Source organism: Dasypus novemcinctus, chromosome X (assembly GCF_030445035.2).
Source record: "Dasypus novemcinctus isolate mDasNov1 chromosome X, mDasNov1.1.hap2, whole genome shotgun sequence".
Classification (NCBI taxonomy): Eukaryota; Metazoa; Chordata; class Mammalia; order Cingulata; family Dasypodidae; genus Dasypus; species Dasypus novemcinctus.
The window spans coordinates 161,166,554-161,178,698 of record NC_080704.1 but is presented as its reverse complement, the minus strand read 5'-3'; the positions used below and the strand labels follow the sequence as shown (position 1 = coordinate 161,178,698).

General features: G+C 40.2%; 1 protein-coding gene across 2 annotated transcripts in view; it reads left to right on the top strand.

Annotated features, from left to right (window-relative positions):
- MCF2 (MCF.2 cell line derived transforming sequence) overlaps positions 1–12,145 on the top strand; it is a 182,375-nt gene that overhangs the window by 72,555 nt on the left and 97,675 nt on the right. The gene's annotated exons all lie outside the window — the stretch shown is intronic.

The following is a 12,145-nucleotide window of genomic DNA, read 5'->3' as shown; positions in this document are numbered from 1 at the left end:
TTTATATTGGTGGGTTTGTTCAGGTGATTAGCTTCTCTCGCTAGTCTTGGGGTTTTTTAGGTGCTGTTTGTGTGTGTGTGTGTTGGTTTTTCTTTTGACACTTTGTTCTTCTTATTCTATTACCTTGTTGTTGTCTAAGTTACATTGTAGGAAAAAGATTAAGGCCAGGGAAAGCAAAAGAGGTAAGAAAAGAAAAAAATATAATGCAGTATTGGTAGTAAATGTTAGCAGAAGTACCGTATAAGGCCTAGGAGAAAAAATATCAGACTTGTGTAAGCAGTATATAGTTATAGGAATAAGGAAGTGTAGTACCTACAGTGAAATGGGAACCTGAATATGGAGAATAGTATAGTATGAATTAAAAAGCTAGTATGACCAGGAGAGAGGGAAAGAGAAAAGAAGGGACAATAAGATAAGAGTTAATAAAAGATAGAAAACATAATAGAAGTGTTAGATGTAAAAAGCCAGAACAATTGGGGGCTAAATAAAGAGAGGGTATGTAAGAGCAACAACAGAAGGTGGAAGATCCCAGAGATGTAGGAACAAAAAGACATAGTGTTGGTAGCCAAAATCAGTACACGCAGAAAAGAAGAGGTTGAGGATGAGGAAGTACAGGAAACAATAGACAAGCCAGCAGCACCTAACTGAAAAAAGGAAAAAAAAAAAAAAAAGGAAATAAATAAAGAAAAAAGCATGGGGCGATAAAGAGGAAGGAAAGACAAGGTAAGAAGAAAAACACAAGCCCTCAAGCAAGGGGTCAAACAAACAGTCAAAAAAAAAAAAAGCTTCCTTCTTAAGCTCTTATTTAGGGAAAGTAAGAGACCCAATGGAAGCTAATACATGGATATATCTGTGTTTTCCCTGTCTCAAAAAAGTCCCCTTCCAGGGGCTGGATAGACTCTTTGCGATTGAATAAACTGCTTAGGAATCTGCCCTTCCCCGTTTCTCCCTTCCTTACTTCCCTCTCAGGGAAGCAGGAAGCTCATGTGAGAGCTCCCCTCCGAAATTCAAGTGGGACCCTGGTGAACGAAATAACTGCTGAAAATAATGACTCGAAGTCTCTTTGAGGGAGTGTACCCACACCTTGACGGGAATCCTAAAATATGCTCTTGAAAGCCTGCCAAACACTTCTTACTGTCCCCCTCCCTTAGGTGTGTTACACAGGACTAGTTCATTGCCTGACTCCACCTTCTCCCAGACTTAACCCACAGAGGTTAGGTAAATCGGGCTGGCTCCGCAGATTTGCCACTCCTTTTTCCTGGTTTCTCCTTAAACCAGCTGGTATGCTCCTCAAAGTTCAAAAAGGGGTGTCAGGACAATTGAACCCGCACTCGTAGGACCCCTTTCCATCCTTCACCAGAGCCCTCCCACTCTCAGAGTTTTTCTCCTCAGGCTGCCTGACCTGGGAGGTTCGGGAAAGCTGTGGCTTCTTGGCCTGGGGGCGGGACGGAAACCCCGGGTTTTAACTTGAACTCTCACTCTTCTTGACTCGCTCTCTCCAGATCGATGTCCAGCAGCTTCCTGCTTTGTGGGTTCCCGAAACAGGTCACTCAGGCAGGACTTTGTCCCCACTTAGCCGTTTTCTTGTAGGAGCGATGATACGGGTGCTCGTACTCTGGTGGCATCTTGCCCTGCCTCGCGTCTGTTTTTTTTTCCACATTGTGTCCTTGTTTTCCTTTGCCTGAAGACATTTCCTAATTTCCCTTGTAATTTCTTCTTTGACCCGTTGGTTTTTTACCAGTACATTTTTTTCGTTTTGTATGTATTTATGAATTTTTCAGTTTTCCCTGTTTTATTGGTTTTTAGATTTATTTTGTTGTGTTTGGCGAAAATACATGGTGTTATTTCAATATTTTTGAATTTACTGAGACTTAGTTTGTGAACATATGGTCCATCCTGAAGAACAGTCAATATGCATTAGAGTAGAATGTCTTCTACTATTATTGGGTGAATTATTCTGTATATATCTTGTAGGTCTAGTTGGTTTAGAATAATATTGATTTTCTGTCCAGATGTTCTGTCCATTAATGAAACTTGTGTATTTAACTCTCTTGCTTTTAACATGGAATTGTCTATTTCTTCCTTCAAATCTGTAAGTATTTGCTTCATATATTTTGTGGCTCTGCTATTAGGTACATATGTATTTTATTATGTCTTATTGTGAAGTTGACCCTTTTATCAGTATATGGTGACCTTCTTGATTCCTTGTAACAGGTTTTGGCTTAAAGTCTCTTTTATCTGATACTGAAATAGCTCCCCCAGCTCCCCTTTGTTTACTATTTGTACAGTTCATTTTTCCATCTTCACTTTCAGCCTTCTTGTGTCTTTGAATTTAAGGTGAGTCTCTTTTTATTTTTTTATTTTTATTTTTTTATTGACTTTGTAATAATATTACATTAAAAATATATATGTGAGGTCCCATTCAACCCCACCCCCCCACCCCGCCTCTCCCCCCGCCCCCAGCAACACTCATTCCCATCATCATGACACATCCATTGGATTTGGTAAGTACATCTTTGGGCACCTCTGCACCTCATAGTCAATGGTCCACATCATGGCCCATACTCTCCTCCATTCCATCCAGTGGGCCCTGTGAGGATTTACAATGTCCGGTGATTGCCTCTGAAGCACCATCCAGGGCAGCTCCATGTCCCAAAGACGCCTCCACCTCTCATCTCTTCCTGCCTTTCCCCATACCCATCAGCCACCATGTCCACTTTTCCCCATCCAATGCCACCTCTTCTATGTGGACATTGGATTGGTTGTGTCCATTGCACCTCTATGTCAAGAGGAGGCTCAGATTCCACATGGATGCTGGATGCAATCCTCCCACTTTCAGTTGTAATCACTCTAGGCTCCATGGTGTGGTGGTTGTCCTTCTTCAACTCCATCTTAGCTGAGTGTGGTAAGTCCAATAAATCAGATTGTAGGTGCTGGAGTCTGTTGAGGCTCAGGACCTGGCTATCACATTGTCAGTCCAGAGATTCAAATCCCCTAAATATATCTTAAACCCCAACATTAACTGCACCTCCAGCACATTAGCGTGAAAGTCTTATGAAGGAAGATCCCATCTGAGTCCAGATTCATCACACATAAACACCATTTCCAAAGAGGGGCCATCTGCCCTGGTAGTTAACCCCATCGGCCATGACCATAACAAGGTGAGTCTCTTGTAAAGAGCATATAGTTGAGTCATGTTGTTTTTTTTTTATCTGTTCTGCCAATTTCTGACTTTTGACTGGAGAGTTGAATCCACTTACATTTATGTAACTACTGATAATGCGGGACTTTTCTCTGCTCTTTTGCTCCAGAGTAAGTTTCATAGCCTTTTGCGCCTCATTTCTTCTGAAAATGCCTACTTTCATATTTATTTGATGTTTTTTATCTTTCTAGTTTGAGTCCCTTCTCATTTCTTTCTGTATATATTTATCATATATTTTTTGTGGTTACCAAGAGGCTAAAATTACATTTGACTTAATATCAACTTAACTTCAGTAGCATATGCATGCACTTTGCCTATACCCCTTCATCATTCCCCCTTTTTTGTACTTTTTACAAATTATTTTTTTATACCACGAATTCCCAATATAGCTTTTTCAACTACTTTTATGCATTTGCATTTTCAAAACTGTATAAAATAACAGGTGGAATAACATACAAAAAATGCAAAAAATGTAGTAGTATAGTCATTTATAGTTACCCAAATGGTTCTTTCCCAGATGTCTTTATCTCTTTATGCTTCTTCAATCCACTGTCCACTGTCCTTTCCTTTTAGTCTGAAGAATTTCCTTTAGCATTGCTTTTTGGGCAGGTCTAGTGGTGATTTTCACCCTCATTTTTGAAAGACAGTATCAAGACAGTATCACCCGATGTGAAATTCTTTGTTGGAAACTGCCTTCTCTCAGCACTTTAAATGTTTTGTCCCACTTCCTTCTTGCCTCCCTGGTTTCTGAGGGGAAATTGGCATTTACTCTTATTGGGAGTCACTTGTACATAACAGGTTGCTTTTTCTCTCTTGCAACTTTTAGAACTCTCTCCTTGTCTTTTGCATTTGACAGTTTGACTGCTGTGTGTCTGGCATTGTTTCTCTATTAAGTTTATCCTGTTTCGATTTCTTGTGATTCTTGAATGTACATATTCATGTCATTTGTTAAATTTGGGGAGTTTTCTGCCATTATTTCTTTAGATATTCATTCTGTTCCTTTCTCTCTTCCTTCTCCTTCTGGGACTTCCATAGTGCGTTAATTGGGATGCTTGATGATATCCTACAGGTATCTCTTAGTCTCTGCCTTTTAAATTTCTTTTTTTCCCCCTGCTCCTCAGCCTGAATTGTTTCAATTGCTTCTTACCTTCAAGTTCATGGCTTTTTGTTCTGCCAACTCTAGTTTGCTGGGGGATTTTTAATTTCTGTTACTGTGGTATTCTGCTCTGTTTCATTCCTTTTCATAATTTCCATGTCTATGTTGATATTCTCTTTATATTCCTCTTTCATTTCCTGATTTCCTTTGGTTCTTTGTCCATGCTTTCTTTTAGCATTTTGAGCATCATTTAAGATCATTCTTTGAATGTCTTTGTCTGATATTTCCCTGATCTTATCCTTCTCCTTGCTGGTTTCTAATGCTTTAATTCTTTCTTTTGTTTGGGCCATTCCTTCCTGTTTCTTTGTATATTTTATAACCTTTGTTGAAACCAGGGTATTTTGATATGTTCATGCATTTTCACTGTAATTAGGATTCAGAGTCATCTGTTCTTTAAGCTTATATACAGCTAGTGTTATAAAAGAGCTTTCCTTATAGGCCAGATGCTAACCGAAAGAAGAAGAAACAAAAGAAAACAGCTCCCCCTGATCTTTACAGATTGATCTGTGGGAGTGCTTTCCTTCAGGGCTTATTCATAGAATGAGTTTACAGAATAGCTGCAGGCTAATGCATGGGGGCCTAGCTGGTTCTTTCTTAGACTGTGTCTTCTCTTGGGCATGCATGTCTGGTAGGAATTGCCCAATTACAGTCTCTGGATGTCCCTTCTTCCCTAGGAAATAGTTTCCTCCTGGTCTTGATCATTGCATTGTATGTATGTCCTACAGCCAGCAAGCCCTTAGGGTAGCAAGACTTGACTGCTCTCCCACAGTGCTCTGCCGGGGAGCTCTGTGAGCTGCCGTCTCCATGCAGGGAAGTTCTGAGATGGAGGGTCTCTCAGGTCACTACCTGAGCTACTGGGCTAAACATACTTGCTCCCTGTATGGGCATGGGGGTTACTCTGCTCCCCTTGGAAGTGGGACCAGGGCTCCGCACTGGGAGTGTGGGCCAATTCCGTGCTGACCTGATGAGGGGTACAGAAGTCGCCAGCCAGGGTAGCACAGAGCTTAATGCTTTTAAGTAGCCTTTTTCTTGATTCAGTGTTCTCTCTGTTATTGCAGTCTTGTAAGTCTTTTTTTTTCCTTTTTTGAAGGTTTGAGAAAGATATTTCTGCCAGTTCTTGCTAGTTGTTCAAAGTTTCTGTGGGGACGGAGCCCTGAAACATCTCACTCTGACATCTTCCCAATCCAATTCTGAAATACGTTTTTTGACATATAAGTCCAGTAGCTGTAAAAATAATGTCAGAGTAACCATTCGTCCTTTAATTTCTTGATATACAAATATCTTTTACTCAATTAGTAAGAAACTAGAATTTTGGACTTCAAAAAATCCAGATAACTCCCCCACCTCCCCCTATAAAAAACCCCAAAACTATAGGAAAATTATGTCTATATCTGTAATTTTCTTCACTAGAAATTGTTTTAAATAAGTACATGTGTGTTTATATACAGACATGTATATATATGTGTGTATATATATATATGGTCACATACTGATTTCATTTTTAATAACTTGCTGGGTGAAATAGAAAGCTTATACATCTGATTGGGTTATTAAATATTTTGGTTGTTGTTATTCAGGATGTTTATTAGTGAGTGCTGGTTTTTTTTTTTTTGAAGATTTATTTATTTATTTATCCCCACCCCCCTGCCCCCATTGTCTGTTCTCTGTGTCTATTTGCTGCGCCTTTCTCTTTGTCCGCTTCTGTTGTCATGGGCACGGGAATCTGTGTTTCTTTTTGTTGAGTCATTTTGTGTCAGCTCTCTGTGTGTGAGGTGCCATTCCTGGGCAGGCTGCACTTTCTTTCACACTGGGCGGCTCTCCTTACGGGGTGCACTCCTTGCGCGTGGGGCTCCCCTACGCGGGGGACACCCCTGCGTGGCAGGGCACTCCTTGTGCGCATCAGCACTGCGCATGGGTCAGCTCCACACGGGTCAAGGAGGCCCGGGGTTTGAACTGCAGACCTCCCATGTGGTAGACGGACGCCTTAAGCACTGGGCCAAGTCCGCTTCCCATGCTATTTATTTTTAAATTTTCATTGTGGTAACATACATATGACAACATTTCCCATTTCACCACTTTTAAGTGTATAATTCAGTGGTATGTATTATATTCACAATATTGTGTTACCATCACCACCATCCATTACTAAAACTTCTCTTTACCCCAAACAGGTGGAATATTAATTTTGAATTATTTGGGGGACTGAGGTTCCAGGAGAGGTTGGGTTGCCACTCCAGATATAGCGTGGCTAGGTCACCTTGAGCTGCTGCTGTCAGAACAGTGCTCTTCACGTTCAGGGATACTGAGAAAAGATCTCTGCTCGCCAGTCCTTGATTTGCACTCTTGTGCCACTGTTAGTTGTGCTGAAGTATTAGCTGTTAAATGTCCAGTCTGATGACAAGAAAAACCTTAGAGGGCTGTTTTAAATAATATGCCCTGTACTTAAACAGAAAATGCTTGATTAAATGTACGCAATCTTAGACTCTTTGATGACCTTTAGAAGGAGCATGTGTATTTTGCAGACATCTTTGGCTTTGCCACTGCATGAGAGATCCCATGTCACAGAGCAAAAAGGGGGCAGCCCTGTTTTCCTTTGTCATTTTGCACTTGTCAAGTTTCCAAAAAAGGGTCAGTTTTGCTTCCTCTGCAAACCTATTTGAAGGCTCATTTACAGATGTTGTGTGTTCTTCTGCATGCATCATCAGCTAGAGTAAGTTGTTTGAGTTGGATTTACTGTTGCAGATGCTGCGTATTTCAGAACTGGATTTTCTGAGCCCAAGAAGTGATGACTTAGCCACGCAGCAGGAGATCTGGCATTCAGTCATATACCTACATTGATACATGAGTTCTGAGATTAGTGGTTCATCTTGTCGACTTTTATAACTCGGGCTTTAAAGAGCTGTTCCTAGAAGAAGAATAAAAATTACAAAGAGTCTAACATTAATATTTATCTTTTGCTTAGATTATATGTGTCTTACTTTTCTGGGAACGTAGTTACAAAGTGCCACAAACTGGATGCCTTCAACAATGGAAAGTTAGAAGTCCGAAATCAAAGGGTCAGCAGGGCCACGCCACGCTTCCTTGGATATCCGTAGGGAAGGATCTGTTCTTTGCCTCTCTCCTGTCTCTGGCCGTGACCTGCCTGCAATCTGCTCTTATTCTCTTCCTCAGTCATGACACGGTGTTCTCGCCTCTCTGTTGGGCTGTTTTCAAATTTTTTCCTCTGTAAGGACCCCAGTCACGTTGGCTGCAGGGCCTCCCCTCCTCCAGGCTGACCTTGTTTCCCTTGCCCAGTTCTAGCTGTCATGACCTGATTTCCAAATAAAGCCATATTCAGAGATACTGGGGATGAGAACTTCAACAGATATTTGGGGGCATCATTCAGCCCATGACAGTATGTTTTGAGTTCTTTAGTGGGGACAGAAACTGTGGTGGCTGGGGGACTATCTTCTGCCCTACTCTTTTGCACCGTGGGTACTGAGTGTTGATGACTTGAATGAATAAAGTGATGCTCCTGTAGACACCTTCCCTTCCCCCCAAATTTCTACTGGAAAGGAATAATCTGGAGCACGCAAAATTGTGCAAAGAAGCATTTTTCTTTTTCCAATTCTGCTTTTGGAATTACCCTGGGAAGCTAATTTTCAAAGACAGTTATTTTCACAAGAGGCAAAATGCAGTTTTGAAGATGATGCCAATATATTTCAAAAAGCCCTTTTACCACAGATTTGGCATTTGGCAAAGATTTGATCAATACCTACGGTACTGTAAAGTTACAAACACACATTATCAAGTCACAAAAGAGCTTTTTAACCCTGGAGAAGAATGAGAAAATGTTCCACACTGGTTTCTACTTTCTCATACCAGGTGAGCTTCTCCATATTATATATTGACTTTGCAAGTGGGTTTAAAAATGAACTTTCAAAACCACCTATTTTAATTAGAATGCTTAGTATTCCCACATCTTTGCACTGTATGCACGTGCATTTACATATAAACATCAACATTTACAAAAGTTACAGAGCTGATTGATTCACCATCATTTGTAGCACACAAATATGCCCTATCCATGAAAAGATAAGGGAGCTCCTTATTGTATTCATCCCTTCCTTGGAAGCAGGTCAGTGTTCAGCAACCATTAGTATCACATTCTAAAAGAGGAAAGGGAAAATATAGCTATAGCTATAGCTATAGCTCGGAATCATGACCTGACAGCATGCACTGAAAGTGTGTGTCCCAGGAATCGTTCAGGATAGGTTAGGTCATGTAATCGTGTTTTATTGGTTTGTTTGTTTGTTTTCCATTTCTTGTACGTTATCTATTCTATCAGTTTAGTGCTAGATGTCCTTTCTCTGTGTTCATGGCATCTTGTGCTCAACACTACTTTAACAGATATCCCCCTGGACTCTAACTACCTCCGACTTCTAGACTAAGAGCCTCATGAGATCAGGGTGAGCGTCTAACTGGTTTCTGTCTCCCCAGTGCTGCCCAGGACTTTGTATAAGAAGGGGACCTAACAAAAGTCTGTTGAAAGAACAATACATCAATGACTGGAGTGGCTAATAGATACATTAAAAAAATTAAAAACAAAAAACAAAAAAACAGAATTCCCAGTCTTTCCTTCTACCCTCTCATTCCTTCTTTCTGTTTCCCATCTTCTCGAACTCCATGTAGTGCTACTGAGGATAAAATCCTCTCCATCCTTCAAAAGCACAGTTGTAAAAGGTTGCGCATATGAGGACACTTGGATCTGTAGATGATCTTCCCAGAATTGGAGCCTCTTCATTTGTATGTGCTGAGCGAGTGGTGACATGCCGTTGAACCCATAGTAGGCACTCAGCCAACGCTATCTAATACATTGATATGATGCCTGATCTGACATTATACATGTCTTCATTTAACCCTAGAATTCTCTTGATGTTTGTTGGCACATCTAACGGACATTTTTTTTTCTTTTCAATCTTAGGCTCTGTGTCAAGGCACCTCTGTATTATTTTTTAGCTCTACCAGGATGAAACTCTAATAACCCGTATGCCCTTTCCACAGTTACCTCTAAAATACTTTGAAGATACTCTTTCAAAATGGATACTTGTTGAAAAAGTAAAAGTAATCCTGTGGTAAGAGCCTAGGTCAAAACCAAACCACATCTGTAAGAATTACATTGTTGCACAAACAGATGCTTGTTATTCTCGGATTTTAAAAATTGTTGCTTATGTGGTGGGTACAAAAGGTTTTCTTCCTGTCCTTGAAATTTGCATTTCACACATTTCAAATGCAGAGGAGCATCGTTTCAGATTTTTTTTTTTTTTTTGAGGTACCAGCGGCTAGAATTGAACCAGGACCTCGTTTGTGGGAAGCCGGTGCTCAACCACTAAGCCACATCAGCTTCCCTTCTTTTCAAATATATATCAGTCAATTCCTGTTTCCATTTCGATGAAATGCCTGTTCGTGTCATTTTTATTCCTATTTTTCGATCAGAGTATTTGTCTTTCTCTTATTTTTATAATCTTTTATACATCCTCAATACTAATTCTTTGTCAGTTACGTGTTGTAAGTATCTTTACACCGTTTGTGGGTTCTCCAGTTTCTTTATGATGCCTTTTGATGAAAGAACTTTTAAATTTTAATGTAGCCTAATTTATCAATCTTTTCCTTTATATTTGTGCTTCTTGTATCTTGTTTAAGAAATTATATTCTGAATATCCTTGTTCTTAGAAAATGTTTGGGGAAACAGTACATATTCAAGCAGTATGATGTGTATAACCTGCTCTCAAATGTTTAGAAAATAGATATAGATAGATAAATAGATAATAGGTGAGTCGGTGGAGAGGAGGGAGCTACATAGACGATGGATTGATGGATGGATGGATAGATAGAATTATATGGCAAATGTGGCAAAATGTTAAAATTGGTGGATTTGGGTATCTGGGGGAATAGAGGTATGTTGGACTTTTCTGTATGCGTTTTGTATTTTTGCACAGTTCTGTAAGTTCGAAATTATTTCAAAATAAAAAGCTACAAAAATTATGTTCTCCTCAGTGGTCATTCTGATATCCTCCTGTGTAGGTCCTCTGGTCTGATTCCCAACCCTGAGCAAAGCCATAGACGTTGGATCCTCCGATAATGCATGCTATTCAAACTGAAGCTCTGGCCAATAGGCATATGAAAAGATGCTCGACATCATTAGTCATCAGGGAAATGGAAATCAAAACCACAGTGACATACCACCTCACATCCAACCCAGATGGCTACTATTAGAAAAAACATTTTAAAATAATAATTACAAGTATTGGCGAAGATGTGGAGAAGTCAGAAACTTCCTGCATTGTTGGTATGAACATAAAATGGTATAGCCACTGTGGAAAACAGTTTGGTGATGCCTCAAAAAGTTAAACAGATTTTCCGTATGACCCAGCAATTCCAATTTCTAGGTATATTCCCCAATCAATTGAATACGGAGTCAGATACTCATACTTCAGTGTACATAACAGAGGAGTGGATAAACAAAATGTGGAATATACATACTGTGGAATAAAAAGGAATGAAATTCCTTTTTCGTCCATAAAAAGGAATGAAATTCTGATACAGGTAACAATGTGGATGAATTTTGAAGATATCTTGTTGAGTGAAATAAGCCAGACACCAAAGGACTAATATTGTATGATCTAACATGTAAGAAATACCTAGAATAAGCAAGTTCATAAAACAGAAAGTAAATTAGAGGTTACTGAGGGCATGGATGGGAGAGGGGGAATGGAGAGTTATTGCTTAATGGGTGCAGAGTTTCTCTTTGGGTGATGAAAAAGTTTTGGTCATGGATGGTGATGATGGTGGCACAATATTGTGAATATAATAAATATCACTGAATTGTACATTTGGAAGTAGTTAAAATGGAACTTTTGGGGGGTTGTATTTATATGTTAGCACATTAAAAAACCGAAAAAACCTAAAGCTCTAAATCGAGTAGGAATTGGAAGATGCCCTGGGGGCCATTACTATTCTCAGTTGGTTTATCTCTTTCTGCCCTGGTTAAGGTTTTAGCCTCTAAGGATTTCCTTAACTTTCTTGCCAGCTCAACCATCATTAAAAGGTTTTAGAAATTTTTCCCGGCATGGTGTGTTTTGTACCAGGAAGAGTTTTTAGGATTTTAGTTTCCCATATTGCCAATGCGGAAAGCTTGTCCATGGTTTTTGAACTTGAAAGCCCAATTTTTATATTAAGTATGATCTAATCTAAGATTTTTTCCTTGTATACAAGACTGGAGATGTGGATAAGAAAACATGATTCGGGAAACGGACTTTGGCCCAGTGGTTAGGGCGTCCGTCTACCATATGGGAGGTCCGCGGTTCAAACCCCGGGCCTCCTTGACCCGTGTGGAGCTGGCCGTGCGCAGTGCTGATGCGCGCAAGGAGTGCCGTGCCACGCAAGGGTGTCCCCCGCGTGGGGGAGCCCCACGCGCAAGGAGTGCACCCGTGAGGAAAGCCGCCCAGCGTGAAAAGAAAGTGCAGCCTGCCCAGGAATGGCGCCGCCCACACTTCCCGTGCCGCTGACGACAACAGAAGCGGACAAAGAAACAAAAGCAGACAAAGAAACAAGACGCAACAAATAGACACCAAGAACAGACAACCAGGGGAGGGGGGGAAATTAAATAAATAAATAAATCTTTAAAAAAAAAAAAAGAAAAGAAAACATGATTCATTCCCCTATTCTCACCTAGGAGAGGCATTCTGGCTTTTGGAGCGCTTTGTGGAAAATGCTGCAGAATTCAAATCAAAGAACCATGATGCTAA